This window comes from Larus michahellis, chromosome 10 (assembly GCF_964199755.1).
Source record: "Larus michahellis chromosome 10, bLarMic1.1, whole genome shotgun sequence".
Lineage (NCBI taxonomy): Eukaryota > Metazoa > Chordata > Aves > Charadriiformes > Laridae > Larus > Larus michahellis.
In genome coordinates this window covers 9,220,204-9,236,000 of record NC_133905.1, presented here as the reverse complement: position 1 = coordinate 9,236,000, position 15,797 = coordinate 9,220,204, and the positions used below count along the sequence as shown (strand labels likewise).

Below are 15,797 nucleotides of genomic sequence, written 5' to 3'. Positions count from 1 at the left end.
AGGATCAGGGAATCTGACCCTGATTCCTCAAAAAAGTCCCAGAGCAGAGAGGAGGAGGAGGATGGGGTCTAAAAGAAGAGCTAACTTAAAAAGAAAAAAAAAAATAGGCAAATCCGTCCAACTTCCCTCTTTAATGGGATAACCCGTTAGTGCATGAGAGAGGCTGCTGGTGTGACTAAGGCTTAGGAGCAGAATTTCAGATCATCTTGGTGAACAGCAAAAACAGCAGCACCAACATGACGAGGTACAGGGAAGAGGAGGGTGCGGTGGTGGCTCTGGAGGGAGCAGGAGGTGACTGAGGAGAAGGAGCAGCCGCGGTGCAGGTGGTCCGTGGTGGTGGTGGCTGTTGCGGATGGCAACAAACAAGTCAACAGCGTCCTGAGGTTTGGGGAAAGGAGTCAAATCTCTCATTACAGAAGCAATGTGCGTTGAAACAAGGCTGATAATTGCTTCCCGCTGCAGTGACGGGTGCGGGGCGGTGCGAGGCAGGAGGGAACCGGTCACGCTTGCAAGTCTGGAGATGAACCGCACAGATGGGAGGCTCGGCAAATGGGGCCAGAGAGGGAAAGCTGAAGGAATTGTATTTGGAAATAGAAGCCTGAGTGCAGGCAATACATTTTCTGACGCGTAAAAGGTTTCTGTAAAAAGGATGATGATCGGCTTTTAGCACCCACCGGGGAGAAATGCCTTGATTTGCCTGAAAAAAATATTCAAGGTGCATATTAGGGGAGAGTTTCTCACTAGGAGGGTAATGAAGCAATAGCAAAAGAAATTGTGAATCTCCTTCACTGGAGGATTTGCAGAGCAGTTAAACTGGTGCCTCTTGCTGATGTGTGATTTCTCCCCCCACTCTGTTGCCTTCTGTCCACCCACCCACCACGCAGGCTCTATTTTACTCATTAACCCGCCGAGTTGGACTTCTTGTTTCTGTTGTTAGAGGTGCTTTCAGGGTCCGGGGGTCAAAACCAGTAGCAGTGTTGTAGGCTGTTGTATGGCTTTGGGATATAAATTCTGCTCTCAGTGCAGTCATGAAAACTTCAAGCACTGATGTAGATCACAAGAAATTGCTGCTGTCCTAATTTTTCCTTCCTTCTCCGCTTATTTCTGGAGCTGCTCATTTGGGATGTTATGAGAGCAACAGATGTGAATGTGATGGAGTCCCCACACCCCTCTCCTGTCACTGTCATCCTCCCTTTCGTTGTGCTGGACTGTCATTCTTGTTTATTTTGGTTTGAATTATAATTGCAAAAACTGTTACAGCGCTGTTTATTTGCTGTGTGTCATGAGTCACTGTTTGTATTTGCTGCTGTTTGCATTGCCTCTCCTCTCCCTCTGTCTCCCTCGCAGCCACAGCTCTCCTCCGCGTGTCTCGGAGCCGCTCCTCCTGTTCTGAGTCTGCGATGCTCTGCGCTCCTGTGAGTGCAGGGAAAAGCGAGCTGGCAGTGAACATCCAGAATTAGGCTTTTTTCTTTTTTTTTTTTTTTTTTTTTTCCTTTTTCTCCTCCTTCTCCTGGTATTTTGTAAGGGTCCTTGTTTGAATGGAAAGATTCCTTGGAGACTCCTTCCCTGAGATCTTGGTGCTTAATTAGTCTCTATCTTATTCCTGACAGGCAGCGAGATCAATACTGCTTTTTCTGGCTTGTGAATTTCAGGGAAGGGAGGCAAAGCATGTTAAAAGGACCGTGTTTGAAGTTACTGAGATGCCCATGGACAATTCCATCATCTGCTGTCACACTGGCAGGTGTAAATCCCTTCGTGTGCATTGTCACTGGGGTGAAGAGTCGGGCATCCTGCATGAGACCATGATGCGGGAAGGATTTTGAGAGGCTTTGCTCTCACCATTTCAGCACAGCAGCAAGTCGCTTTTCTTTGCCATGCCTCAGTTTTTCCTGGTATGTAGAATGGGGATAAAGTCGTAACATCCAGGCCCAGCTCCCCCCGCCACGGCTCCAGCCACTGCCCCTGGGTGTTGAAGGGCTTCCACCATCACTTGCTAGGTTTATTTTTGTTCCAGGATAATGTTTTGTGATGCATCAAAGCTTTGCATGGCGAGATTGGTCAAGCAACCAATGCCTTTTTGTATCAGTCATGTTGTTCAAATGCGACACATCTCTGCCAAATGGCACACGGCAAGGTGTAAGGACCATGACCTTGGTGGCCAGCAGCCCAGTGCAAAGGGTGGCCATCGCAACCAGCTTTCCCCAGGGCTGCCCAAGAGAGACTGACTTGTGCCTCAGTTTCCCTGCCAAAGGAAAGGGGTTGGTGATTCTTACAGAGGACTCTGAGCTCTGTGGGTTAGAAATGCTGGGTAAGAGCTTGTTCTCAGATGGAACAGGGATTTCTCCTGGTTCTCTAAATTAAGAGGCTAAATTAAGAACACAGTTCTTCCTCCCAAGCCATTTTAAGAGGCTAAATGGTCTCAGAAGATTTGCTTTGAAGCTTACAAGCTTGGTCTCTACTGCTCACACGACCAGCGCAATTTTGATCCCAGGCAAAGGCAAATACCCAGATGCTCTGGGTTGGGGTGTCTGACCACAAGGCTGCAGCATGGCCCCAGTTGCAAGGAGCTGCTGGTCTATCGGGAATCGGGGCTGACCAAATTGGCCTTTGGCAGGGGCTGTGGGTGCTCTGGGTGGATGGGGAAGGGGCTCTCCCGGTTCTCGTGGCCTTGGGCGATCCCTTGTGCCTCCCTTCCTTGCTCCTGGCAAAGCGCCGTCACTGCTACCCAAGAAAATCATACAGCTTCTTGACTTCGAAATCTGAAAAGTAACATCTTGCAAGTCGCTCCGTGTATTTATCAAGGAGAAACAGGCAATTTACTTGTGTCAGCTTAATAGAGCTTCAGCTTACAGAGCTCCGTGTGGGAGAATTAACGATGGGTCCCGAGTCTGTCTCGGGTCCTCCACCATTTTGGCAAATGTTTGATTGTGAATCCACTGTAAAACAACTCCGAGCTTCTCATGCCTGAATTAGCAGCCTTGATAGAGAGCAGGCAGGCTTTCAGGTATAAAATGTCCATTTTGACTATTTAAGAGTTCTGGAGTGGCCCATGGAGTGTAAATTTTTTTATTCTATTTGTAATGCAAAACCTTTTAATTATCTCCAATTTATAAATCCCTAGTTTGGTACTTGAGTGCCTGTAAGAAAATGCTCATCTTTTAGTGGATAGTAATCAGTGTCAGAGGAAACGGGGAATAAATGGCGTGTTTTAAATGGTGTCAGTTCCAACAACTGGAATGTATAATTTAAGTCACTTATATTTAATCATCCTTTAAACACTGAATTTCAGCCTCTGCTGCTTGACTTGCAGGAAGCTGGCAGCTTTTTAATGCCACTATGGTAACACTTGAAACTTTCTTGAGTTGCTGTACGCTCCGATGTGGCTCTTCACGGCGTGGGGTGATGCTGCATCTGCAGCCGAGTGTCTGAGCCCGGCGCAGGGGTTGTGCTCTGCTTCGCCTCCCTGCAGCCCCGGTTTTGGAAGTCTCAATTCTTTTACCTTATTACGGAGCCGTAACATCTGCTGTAAATATCGCAGAGACTGTAACAGCTGCTGAGGGTGGGATTATGGATCTGAGGCCCATGTATAACAGCTAAACATATTCTAGCAATACAGCAGGTTGAAAAATAAAGTGGATAAAGCTGTGTGCATCGTGCTCTGGATCCGTGAGGTGGGGATGTTCCTGCTGGAGTGAGCTCATGCCCAGTTCGGACTGGGGACCAGTGCCTGGAAGTGGAAAGCTTGGATTTCCTATGTTTGAGCAAGGAAAAGGTGTGATGCGGGGTGCAGCAGGTCCCGATCCTGCCTCAGGAGCAGAGCAGCCGTGCCCTGGGGTCTTTGCAGGAGCCCACTGGCTGGAACCAAGTGTGTGGGACTGTTGGAGCTCTGCTGGGTGTCTTGGTGACAGGTACACAAGTCACTGCAGGAACAGTGTGCGTGATTTAAATTGCATTTTATAGGAGTGTATGTATGTTTGTGCAGATGTATATGCATATGTAAATTCATGGATATATGTATAAAGAATCACAGAATGGTTTGAGTTGGAAGGGACCTTAAAGATCATCCAGTCCCATCCTCTGCCCCGGGCAGGGACACCTCCCACCAGACCAGGTTGCTCAAAGCCCATCCAACCTGGCCTTGAACACCTCCAGGGACGGGGCAGCCACAGCTGCTCTGGGCAGCGTCTTCCAGTGTCTCGCCACCCTCACAGTAAAGAGTAAAGAAGACTAAGCAGATGAGAAGTCCTGTGTGTGTTCAGGATCCTGTGGGATTCTGGTCCCTGGCTGCCGCCCCTCCACCCGCTCCCTCTTCCCTGCCCCGGTGGGCACCCTGAGTGTGGGTGAAATAATTTAATGCAATTCTTGCTCTTGGCCACTGGTTGATGGCGTTAGTGGAGGGAGTGGAATTTCATCCATAAAAAATACAACGGTGCTGCCGGGGAGTGAGCCCCAGCAGAAGGGGTTAGCAGCATAGGGAACCCATGCACTCTCTGTATAACGCAGAAGTCGGTCTCCTTTATTTGAAATTGCACATTGAGACAGCATTATAAGAGACTGTTTGCCTACATGAGAAATAGGTAGTTTTTGTTGTGGCTGGCAGGCAAATTATATAGTCTTAAATTAGAAGCTGCCACTTCTATTTGGAATAAAACTTGCTTTTCTGTATATGCATGAGAATATTAGCGTTTCAAGCCTGCTGAGCTCTACTGAATGTGCACTGGATTTGCAAAGGAGCCCATTAGTGCTCGTGGAGGTTAAGAGCAAGGAGGGGGCAGCGTGGAGGAACGTCTTAATGAGACAGGGTGAAGAGTTGACGCGAGGACACGGAACGCTTGGAGCCACCTTCTGCTGTGGGAAGAATCCGACTGTCACTGGAGAAGCGGCAAACTCGGGCGGCTCGGCGGTCCTGTGTCCGTGAGGAGGAGGCGGCGGTGGTTTCCAAACCTCCTCTCCGAGACTCTCCTGCAGCGTTGGAGGTGGCTTGAATGTGGATCAGGAGATGATGGAGGAGCTTTGTTCCTTTCCTGCTCGCAGCCACAAAGTGAACGGGATGCAGAGGAGAAAAGAGCACCCGTTGGCCTCATTTCCCCGGGGCTGAGGGGGGGTCCCAGGTCAAGCCGGGCAGGAGGGTGGCAAGTTCAGCCTGAGCTGTGTCCTCCCGCGGGACAGCCCTAGAAATGGGTGTGGGAGAACAGCAAACACAGAGGCTCAGCAGCAGCCGGTGGTGTGAGCTGGCCTGGGGCGGTCCTTCGCCACCTCCTCAGCATCAAGGCTGATGGGTCAGGGCTGCGCTGCCCCGACGTGAGCTGAGCTGGAGGGGCCCGCTGGGGGTGTCATGGCTAAATGGCACAGGGGTTCATTTTTTATTATTATTTCTTAATTTTTACAAGTATTTCAGTTCCTGAGGTGGCTCAGAGTTGGCAGGCACCAGCAGGCAACACTGCGTTGGCTTTCAGTGGGAGTTTCACCTCGAAAATTGAGGGATCGGGCCTGGAAGCCCAATGGAAATATTGGGGCTTGAGGGAGAAGAACTTACAGCGGGCCCTGTAAAATGGGCCCTTCCGCCTGGGCGTTTACAGCTCTCCAGATTGTGTTTAATTTTTTATTTTGTTATTTTAAAGACAGAGCACTGTGTAGCAACAGGAAGAACTGAAGGAATAATTGGGTATTTATTCTGTGCTTGTCACCTTGTTTCATATTGTTGCAGTAATGGCAGAGAGCTCATCATTTCCTTGAATTTATTCACTGCTCAGGATTACTCACAGCATAAATTTCTGGGGAAAAAAAAAACCACAAGCCCACCAGCAACTCTAGATGTTCATGTAAGTTGTGAGATGAGCTCAAAAAAACCCCACCTTTAGCTTATTTAGTGCCCTTCCTTCCCCCCCCTCCCCAAGATTTAAAGAAATGTTAGCTTTGGAAGGATCTTTTAGCTCTAGAATTTTTCCAGTTTTGTAATGTAAAGGTTCACTTTTTTTTGTTCCCTGGGCAAAAATGATGATCTAAAAGCCTTTCACTTAATAAAAGTGGATATTTCTACTTTATCGCATGACTCCAGGAGCTGAGTTTTTTTAGAAAACCATCAGATATGTGTGAAAACCATCAGTCTTGGCAGCACTGAAGTCGTTAAGGAGAAGTTCAGTGCTGTATTTGCTCAGAACTGAGCGTATCAGGACTGGGTAGGTTGCTGCAGTCTGGCGTGCTGAGCAGCACGGCTTTTTTAAAGCTCCTAGTACAAGTGCATACGATTATATTTTGAAGTTTATTTTCTGCCACACTTGACAAAACTTTATTCACTGTAAGGATGGACTTTTTAAAGGCAAGATCCTGGAGAACTTATATTAGCTTCTTTGGGGAAACATGGATGTTGGTCTTTGCCAGGCTGTTGATGTCAACGCTGTAAAGGCAGGTAGCTAGAGATGCACTGTGCACCTTTTGGGGTACCTGGAGGTTCCCCATTTCCCTGTCTCAGGTGACATGTGCCTAGCTCTGGGTGGCCTCATGTCATCGCAGCTTGGACTGTCCTGTTGGGTGGCGCTGAGCTGTGCTGCAGTCCCAACTTTGTGGGGCTGCCTTGGGGCAGCACCAGCTCAGGAGGTGAAGTAACAGATGGGGTGGTGACACATGATGCAGATGTGGCCAGATCCAGGATGGCGGGGGCATGTTGGTAACGATTTATGCCTTTGTTCAGTAAGAAACATAGGGGATGGGGTAGACTGGGGGTACTTAGGGGCAGGCATAATGGGACTGATAAGGTTTGATTTACTTTGAGAAGGTTGGTGGTCTCTTGGGATTATAAATTTTAGCAAAAGAACCAAACTGCTGATGACAAAAAAACCAAGCAAGCAGAAGAAAAACAAAAAGATCCCCAAAACCTTGACATGGCCAAAGTTTTCTCTCAATGTAACCTGTCTCCATCCCATATGGGAATTGCTATACTCTGATAAAGTTTCTTTTACAGATTGCAGAGTCGGAAGGGCCCTTCCCCAACATTGGACACTTTATTTATTGTGTATGTTCTTCCTTTCACTGATTGGAATATATCGTATCTGTCTGGTTTGAAAATTTAGAATGTGAACAATCCGTGTTATCCTTTCCATCCAGTATGGACCAGCAGGAGTCCAAAGCCATTCTGGTAGAGACTGGCATGTCCTCTCGCACTACTTTGTTGGACCTTTGTAAGGATGACTCAATTCAATTTGAAATGTCTTTGAATTTCATGTTTTTTGAGAGCTGGCCATCGACGCCTCTCTGCTGCCTGGTCCCACCAGATCCTCCATCCCCAACATCTCTGCCCAGCAGTGCCCCATGGTGACAGTGACCCTGGCCCCTGGGAGAGGTGTGTGGCTCCTGCTCAGGGCTAACCCTTACCTCCACCGCTCAGCTCCATCAGCCTCCAGGCCAACCTGCTGTTGCCTCTTTAGGTAGTTTAACCTGTGCTATATTTCAAAGTAAAATGAACCAGCCCGATGTCACAGCCCTTGTGAGCACCAGGGGAAACCTGAAGAAAGGAGAGGGCAGGATCACACCTGTGTTACCTGTGCTTGTGCTGAGGGCTTCTGCCTGGGCTCCTGAGGTCGGGCTACTGGTAACACTGGTCTTCAGTTGTCTACCTTCAGTGTGACTGGGCTGTTTCTATACCCCCTGAGTCCCAACTCAATTAAAAGAGCATATTAGCAGATCGGGCAGACCTGGGGAAATGGCATTATTTACAAGGCAGATATGCTAAAAGCGGATATTACTGTAGCGGGACTTGCAAGTCAGTGTGCCAGCTCTGCCCCAGCTGGCCGGTGGGGATGCCAGCCGCCACATGGGCACCCACCGGAGCCTTGGTCCCTGTTCCAGCCGTCTAGCCAGACTGGCACCGGTGTCTGGCATAAATAGTATGTTTGTAAGAAGTCATCTGATTTAGGATTTTCACCTGAGGTGTGACATGGACACGTCGTGAGGATCGTGCTGTGAAATGGGCAGAGCAAGCCCTCCGACTGGGAGAGCGGTGGCCACCCAGCCAAGTGTGGGTTTTCATGCTGGAGTACAGGCGACATAAGGAAGCTATATGGAAATTGGAGCAGATTCTCGTGCAAGATTTCTGGCAACCTTCGACTCTGGGGAAGCAGTAGTCCCTGGACCAAATGTGCGCTTACAGCTGCGGGAAAGCAGCCTGCCGTTTCCATCCTTCTGCCCATTTCCCTTTCCGATCTATAAGCTTTCATGTCTCAGCTCCAGCAGGTCTGATTATATTGCCGGCACTGTTTGGATACCGGAGGAGACTTTTTTTGACAGTCATGTGGGAGCTGTTCCTTATTTGCTTGAATTCTGGGTTTACAGTGATGCAAACAACGTGATACTATTTAGCAGCTATAATAGAGGTCAAAGCCCTGTTGTCTTAGGTATTGTAAAAATGCCTTGTAAAAGGCTGTACATTACCCAAATGTGCTACAGGCAAGGCGAACAAAAGAAGGAATAAGCCAGGCCTTCACAGCTGCTCCTTTATAGATGGGAAACTGAGGCACATGTAAACATGCAGGTGTGTTTTGACAGCACCTGAAGTGGGACCCACGTCTCCTGTGTTTTCCTCCAAAGGACTTTTTGTTTGCGTGGGTTGACTTAGAGTCGGTTGCTAAAACAGGCTACGGCTAGGTGCAATTTGCTCGCTGCTTTATCCCCTTTTGAGTTGAAATGCTTTGAAACGGATCCAGATAAAGCTCATCCACTGCTGGGACATCTCTAATCTGCTTTCAGGAAAGCTTTTTTTTTTTTTTTTTTTTTTTTTCCTCTCCCCCTGAAACCTGGCCGGGGAGGGACGGGAGCATGCTCAGTGTCCCGCGCCCAGGTATGAAGCAGAGGAGCTCCTGCGATCACACCCTCTGCCAGCGGCTTCTCCCTGGCCGGGGATCCCAAACTGGAGTGAGTGAGAGAAGGAGGTAAGGAGGGCTGAGCACGGGCTTCCACAGCGTAAGTGAATCCTGGGGCAGGTTTTTCCCCCCCCCCCCCAAGACGCAAGGAAGAGGCTTGAGTAAGAGTTGAATGAGCCTGAGAGGAGTTTCTCAAGGAGCACCCCTCAGGCGGCTGCTTGCTGTGGCGGCTCTTTGTTTGCTCCCTCTCCCGAGCCCATCCTTCGGAGCCATCTTGAGAGCTCGGGTTCATTTGGTTTCTTTCTAATTAAGTTCCTGGTCCGCTGGCTGTCAGGGCAGGGTTGCCCATCAGTCAGCCCGGCTTGCGGTGCATGTCTGTGTGCTCGGTGCCAGTGTCAGCTTTGGCTTCAGCTTGTATTTTTGGAAATTATGTTTACAAGCTGCAAGTTTTACCAAGAAAAGTAATATTTCTCTTTTTTTTTTCTCTCTCTCTCTTTTCTTTTTTTTTTCTTTTTTTTTTTTTAAATCCTCTTCAATTTCTTGCTTGTCTGCAAACAGTACAATTCTTACCTGGTTGTTGTTAGGTGGCTGCCAGGAAGGGCGGTGCTATCGCCCTCTCCCCATCTAGCTAAGAAGTTGTGTGTGTTCTTTGCTGCATTGAAATCCTGAATATTTATGTTACGGTCCTGTTTCCTTGCCATAATCTCTACTTAGAGATCATTGTGGTTATAGTTCCTAAACGATTTGAGCTCTAATAAATAGTTCATTCTATTTCACATCAACAAGCCAAAATAATAACTTGATCTTTAAGGATATAAATTCCTTTTATTTCTTAAGGTATTGTTTGCTTTTACTATTAAAGTTGTTTACAAGAAAATGTTTTTAAGCAATATATTGTTCACTTGTGTATTTTGAAAGAATAACAATAAAACATTATTGTGCTCCCGATTTCCCTTTGAAAAGGCAACGTAACCCTCCAAGCAGGGTTCCTTTCCGTGCTGTAATGGTTCCGTGCTCTTTACCATTGTGTTCCTTAAATAAAAAGCACGAGATGATCCTGTTTCACAGAAACCTAACAATTGTTTTTCATAAACAGTGTGTGCTCTGGTATCTGTTGCAAATAACTAGATTCATGTTTATAATTGTATCTTCTTAATGAGTATTCAAGTTGTTGGATACTTCCGTGTTTTTTGGAACTAATTGTACCATGATTTTAAAAAAGCACTTTATGTAATTGAGTCATTAACTTCGGATACAAATGTGATGTAAATGGCGGAAGTCCATATTTGAAGGGCTCTCATGGCACAAGGATCCCAGTAAAGATCGCTCTGGATGCGCATTCAGTGAATTCCCGAACTCCCAGTCTCCTTTTGCTTGTGGCTTGGTGCAGGAGCAGAGGTATGTACCAACCCAGCACTGGGCAGGGCTTGTGAAATTGGGAGGACCTGTGGTTCCTAGAGCTAAGCATAGGCTTAAATATCTTATTGAACTCAGCCTTAACTTGTTCTCCCTTATTGCCTACACCTGCATGTGCTGGAGGTGGCCCAGAGGCTGTGTGGGGGTGGTTGGGTAGATTTTGTTCTTTGCTTTGAAGGGCAGGTGATAAATGTCAGAGTCCCCCCACCCCCAATCATCTTGTCAGGAAATGCAAACGATTCCCTGGTGACTGATGGGAAAGGAGAAGGTCAGCGCTTAGAGCTCTGACCAGAGCCATGGGAGAGTGCTCCTAAATGCATAGGAAATGTTTGCAAGACCAGCTTGTTGGGGCAATGTGAGTGAAAGCACCCTGCTTCAGGGAGAGGAGAGGACATGCCTAGCGGGTGCCACGAGGTGAGCAAGACAGCCAGAGCCGTAAATCCTTCGGAAACAGTTGCAGATGCTGGAAAGTTTGCCATAGGCATTTGAGCTGCAGCGGCGTGGGGTGCTGGGGAGAGGGGTGAGCGATGGATGCTGAGATGGTGTTAGTGCTGCTGCCGCCCTGCCTGCCCCTCGCCTCAGGCAGGAACGCAGCAGGAGAGTTGGTTTTCTCCATCAGACAGAAGGGGCTGATGTATTCTCATGTCCAAACCTTACTGCCAGGTGTGCTGCTGAGTTTCAGAGGCATTGCCCCATCCTAGAAATACTGACTGGTGTCGTTTGCTGCCTGTGCCCTGCCTGCTCTCCCAGCACCATCTGCGTGATAGTCCCTGGGGGGCAAAAGCACCTGAGCTGGGCACAGACTGGTTTCCCTGAGAGGATCCCCACGCTGGGGTCGGGGTGCTTGGCTGTTCCTCTACTGCTGCAGGGTCGATGTGGCTCTCCTGAATTTTTCTCTGTGCTTGACTGATGGTGGGAGAGAACAAGCACAGCTCAGGGGAAACTTTGGGTTGTCTTGTTCATCCATCCTGGTTATGTCCTTTGTAACACAGATCCTCTCCTTCCTTCCTTTCTTCCTCCCTTGAAGTTACTCTGTTCTACTCTGTTCTACTCTGTTCTACTCTGTTCTACTCTGTTCTACTCTGTTCTACTCTGTTCTACTCTGTTCTACTCTGTTCTACTCTGTTCTACTCTGTTCTACTCAACCCTGCCAGAGCCCAGAGGCTTTACCTTCTCTGTGTAGGATCTTCTGACAGCAAAGCTCCAGGGATGCATCCCAATTGTATAACTCTTGGTAATCTCTCGAGTTTCTGCAAGCAATCTGAAACCTCCCCTCTATGTTTGCGCAGCTCAGCAGAGGTTTTCAGGCTCGGGATGTGGGCTGCCTAGCTCCTTGTAAGAGTCAACCCTGTGCTGTCTACTAGGGAGAGCCTTTGAGAAGAGAAAGCTGCTTTCTCCTGCTGCTTGCTATATCTCCTGTGGCATTATCCACCTCCAGAACTATTTCTCTGTGAATGAGGTTAATTGTAAAACAAAGCCCAGCTGTAAATGGCCTTCCAAAATTGTGCAGTTTTAGTTATCTGATCTCGCTGTGCCCTTTGTCTCTGGGCTGTTCTGACCTATTCATGTCAAGAGAGCAAAGAATCTGTAAGACTCTGATAAATTTGTACAGCCCCTGCATAGTCTAGGAGAAGGTCTTATTTGATCTGACGTTTACTAATCTGCCAAGACTTTCAGTGATTTGTTTTCATACCGAGTTGAGATTCATATGCCATAGAGAAATGGCTAAACATATTGCATTGGTAACAACAGCAAGTATGAAGCCAAGTATTTGCATTCACGCACTTGAAAATTCCTTCCTGCATGTTTTTTTTTTTTAATGGGGATTTATTCCTTTTGCTAATTGTCAGGTTGCTAATTTCATTCACCTGGTGAAGTGCTGGCGGAGTGATTCCTGTGAATTACTGTTTGTTTGGTGTTTGGTTTGGTTTGTTTTGGTTTGAGGCTTTTTGTTTGGTTTAGTCTTGCATTGCATTCATATTTTCCTAAGCCTGCCGCTTTAGCGCGCCAGTTGTAAAAGTGATCCCAAGCATCAGATTGTTTGTCTACCCACCAAGTGACTGGTCAAACGGCAGCTTATATAGTGCATAGATGTTCTCGAGTTTGTGTCCTTAAATGGTTCTCACAATACAATGGGAACATCCTGGATTGCTTATGTATTTTTGGCACTTTGCGAGTAAATTAGTGAAATAGTGAAATTCTCCAATGTATGGGGTTTTGTTTGGGTTTTTTGTTTTGTTTGGTTCTTCCCCCCCCCCCCCCCCCCCCCCTTCTATTTCTTTGTGTTATTTTAGGATACCCTGCTTAGGTAACACTAGAAATAGTTGGTTTTAGATCTGGAATCTGTATTCAATGAAATCAAGCTAGAAGTTTATGCAAACCCTTAGATTAGAGAAACTTATTATGCAGTTCTAATCGTTATATCTGAAACCCAGAGGGTGTCAATCCCTTTATTGTAAATACTGTTACTTTGCAGAAATCCATAATGGTGGCATAAACGCAGCACAGGAAAGTTTGTGCACAAAAAAAAATTGGTTGTCCTTTTAAGAAAAGAAAAAACAACCAACCACACCATCTGCAAAACGTCACACTATTAATTTTGATTTCAAGCCTGAAGAGTGTATTGTCTGCCATAAAATAAAGCATGATAGTGGATCAGACAGTAAAGATGCCCATACGTGGGGTACCAAACGAAGGTGCTAACTTGGAGTATCCTATCAGTTAAAGTTTGTTTTGAAGTGAAAAACGTAAGTTTAAAAGTTAAAGTCTGTTTTGAAGCCGAGATCAAGGTTTCCAGGACTGAGTTTCAGGCTTGTGGGCAGGTGCAGCCCAGCTCGGGGGGACCATAGTGCTCGGGACTCCCCCTCTCTGAGACCTCTGCTCTCACCACACCAGTGGCTTTGCTGCTTCTTTCAAGGAACCCCCAAATCAGCACTCGCTGCATGTCCTCATGTCACGTAGATTTCGTTGCCCATTTTCTGTACCTATTTCCTTCCTTGCAAATGCTACAGCTCCTTCCCAGCTGGAGGACAGAAGGGAGCACAGTGGGGGTCTGGAACAGTGGGAATTAGGTGGTGGTGCCTGCGAGGGCACGCTAACCCCTACCATGGGAGGCAGAAACAGCTTTATGTCGCTCTGCTTTCCTAACTCCAGTAACATCTCTGCAGCCCTTTATCTGGGGAAAGGGCTCCAGCCAGCGTAGCCGGCCCTGGGGCCTTGTGGCACAGTCATCTGTGTCCTTGTTTTATTTCCTCAGCTTGTGTTTCATTAACCTTTTACCCCGCTTGCTTTCTGCGGACTAATTTCCAACAGGCACAGGAGCAAGCTCAGCATTTCTTGTCTCCTCTGCACCCTTGTGCGCACCATCAATAGTCTTGACCTTTCCCATGGATGCTCGGCAGCGCTGGTGGAAGTGTCTCTCCCCTGCGTCGTCCTCCTCGCTGGCTGCAGCATCCCTGCCTGGGGTCCAGGGAGGGACGCCCGCTTTAAAGCAGTGCGGAGTGTTTTACAATCTTGTAACCTAACAGCAATCAGGAAGGAGCTCGCTCTTTCTGGAATTAGTAAAACATTAATTGTCTGCCAGTAAACCTGGAGGCAAGCGCAGCTGGCCGTGCGTTTGGTTTCATTTAAAAACTATTTAGGATAAAATCTGTTGACAGCTTAAAGCTGTGTAGCAAACTTTTTTCCCTTTTTTTTTTTTTTTTTTCATATTCACACCGTGAGTAAGTTGGCAGAAGGTTTGGGATGCTCACCAGCTATATTACTCAGTTTTTGGTATCAGCATATTAACTGCACACTTGGCATTTTACAATTGCAATGACTTTGTATTAAGCAATTCCTTTGATAATAATCAGAGGGAGTCTGGGTTGAGAGAGCATTCGTTGTGCCTGGATCCTTTGTTAGCGTTTAAAAATAATACCAAGTTTTGGAGACAAAGGTTTTTAGAGAGGCCAGCTTGCTTCTCAGAAGGACTTTTAGTAACTAACAGGTTACTCATATCTTTAAAACTGTAGGGAAGCTCTGAGCCACCTCTGAACTGCAGCTCCTGTTGCTCCATTATGATTTTTGCTATGTATAAATCATTCCTAAAAAAAATAGATAAATTTCTGTTTTCTGTCCTCCCCAGGAAAGATTATCGTCCTTTTTGTCAAATGCTGTGAAGCTGAGTAGGAAAGGTGGCCGTGAGTGGAACTCTCTGCTTTCACCAGTGCTTCTTCTGGCTGATGTCTCAAGTGACAGGGGAGAAGTCTGCATGTTCGTTTTGGGGCACACAGTCTGTCTTTGCCCACATATTTTGTAATTAGGAGCGTGGCGTCAGCGGGGAGCAGTGCCAAAAGCCGGGGTGTCGGGCAGCCAGGCGGAGCAGACTCTGCAAGACAGGAACCGTCTCACAAAGCCAGTCTTTGGGCATCAAAGGGGATTCTTTGCTTAATTTCAACTACTGCTGTGGTTTAGGCTCACCAGCCCTGAAACATTTATTCTCCCCTCCTTACCTTCTTTTATTTATTTGTTAATCCTGTCTGTCAGCTTGCACCAATGGGCTGCTTCGGTGTCTGCATGGCTTAAGTCTTTTCTCTCATTTGCAAAAAGTGTGGTTTTTGGTTTCGAATAACCCAAGTTTCCAGGTCACCTCCAGCCAGCTGAGGGCTCTCAAATGTATGGTCCAAATCAATGCTGTTAGCTCCCAAACTGTGCCTCGGGAATCATGAAAGGCTCCATTTCTGGTGTGGTCTCCAAGTCCTAGGTTGGTGCGTTGCTTGCTGTGAACCCCGTGGTGTGGGAGCACTGTGGTGCTGCTGCGTGTATTGGACATTGGTGCTTCTTGGCCAGGACCTGTGTTGTCTTGTGGCCCATGGCAGGGAGTGGGTGAACTGCAGATGCAAACCAGCACTGTAGTGCTGCGAGGTGGTGCGTGGTCACCTCTGGAGGTCGGACATCTCACCTCCTGCCAGCTCATCTCAACCTCCTGAGGAATTTGGCTGAGGCTGGTGACAGATGTGGTGTCTGAGACCTCACCCTTTTTAAAAATAAGCCTAGATTGAAGCGTGCGTTACCTTTATTGATTAGTAGAGAATTTTTTTTAAAATAGTAGGGGCATTTTTTTTTTCTTCTTTTTTCTCTCCTCCTCTTTTTTTTTTTATTGTTATAAATTACCTAGGCAGTGCACTAGAGGTTGATTCTGAAAGTCTTAAAAATGCTGGCTCAGGCCCAATGATTTTTATTTGCCGAGGTTAAGTATGATGTGTGTTTTATATGCATCAGAAGAAGCTTATACATGCATGGCTTGTTTTATGTCTTCAAATATTTGTCATATGCAGAAAAATGTACTTGCAACTCTGCTCACTGATATGCTTTGTATGAGAAGACAAACCTGAGAGGTTCTTCCCTTGCTTTTGTCACAGTAAATATTGCCTCATTAGTTCAACTTGATTTGATATGAATCGTTAGACCATAAGCTTGGCAAAACTCATCCCCACTTCACCTGGGCAGCCTGACTGGGCTTTTATGATAAAGCAGAGCTTTTTC

General features: G+C 47.0%; 1 protein-coding gene across 39 annotated transcripts in view; it reads left to right on the top strand.

Annotated features, from left to right (window-relative positions):
* The window catches only part of MAGI1 (membrane associated guanylate kinase, WW and PDZ domain containing 1), a 361,242-nt gene that overhangs the window by 52,313 nt on the left and 293,132 nt on the right, over positions 1–15,797 (top strand). The window contains exon 1 of one of the 39 annotated variants that reach the window (XM_074603151.1): positions 10,176–10,253. The exons of 37 other annotated variants lie outside the window; for them this stretch is intronic. The gene's annotated coding sequence lies outside the window, so the exon portion shown is untranslated. Of the gene's footprint in view, positions 1–10,175; positions 10,254–10,566; positions 10,686–15,797 lie in introns of those variants that run through there. One more of the 39 variants, XM_074603162.1, reaches the window with a different exon arrangement.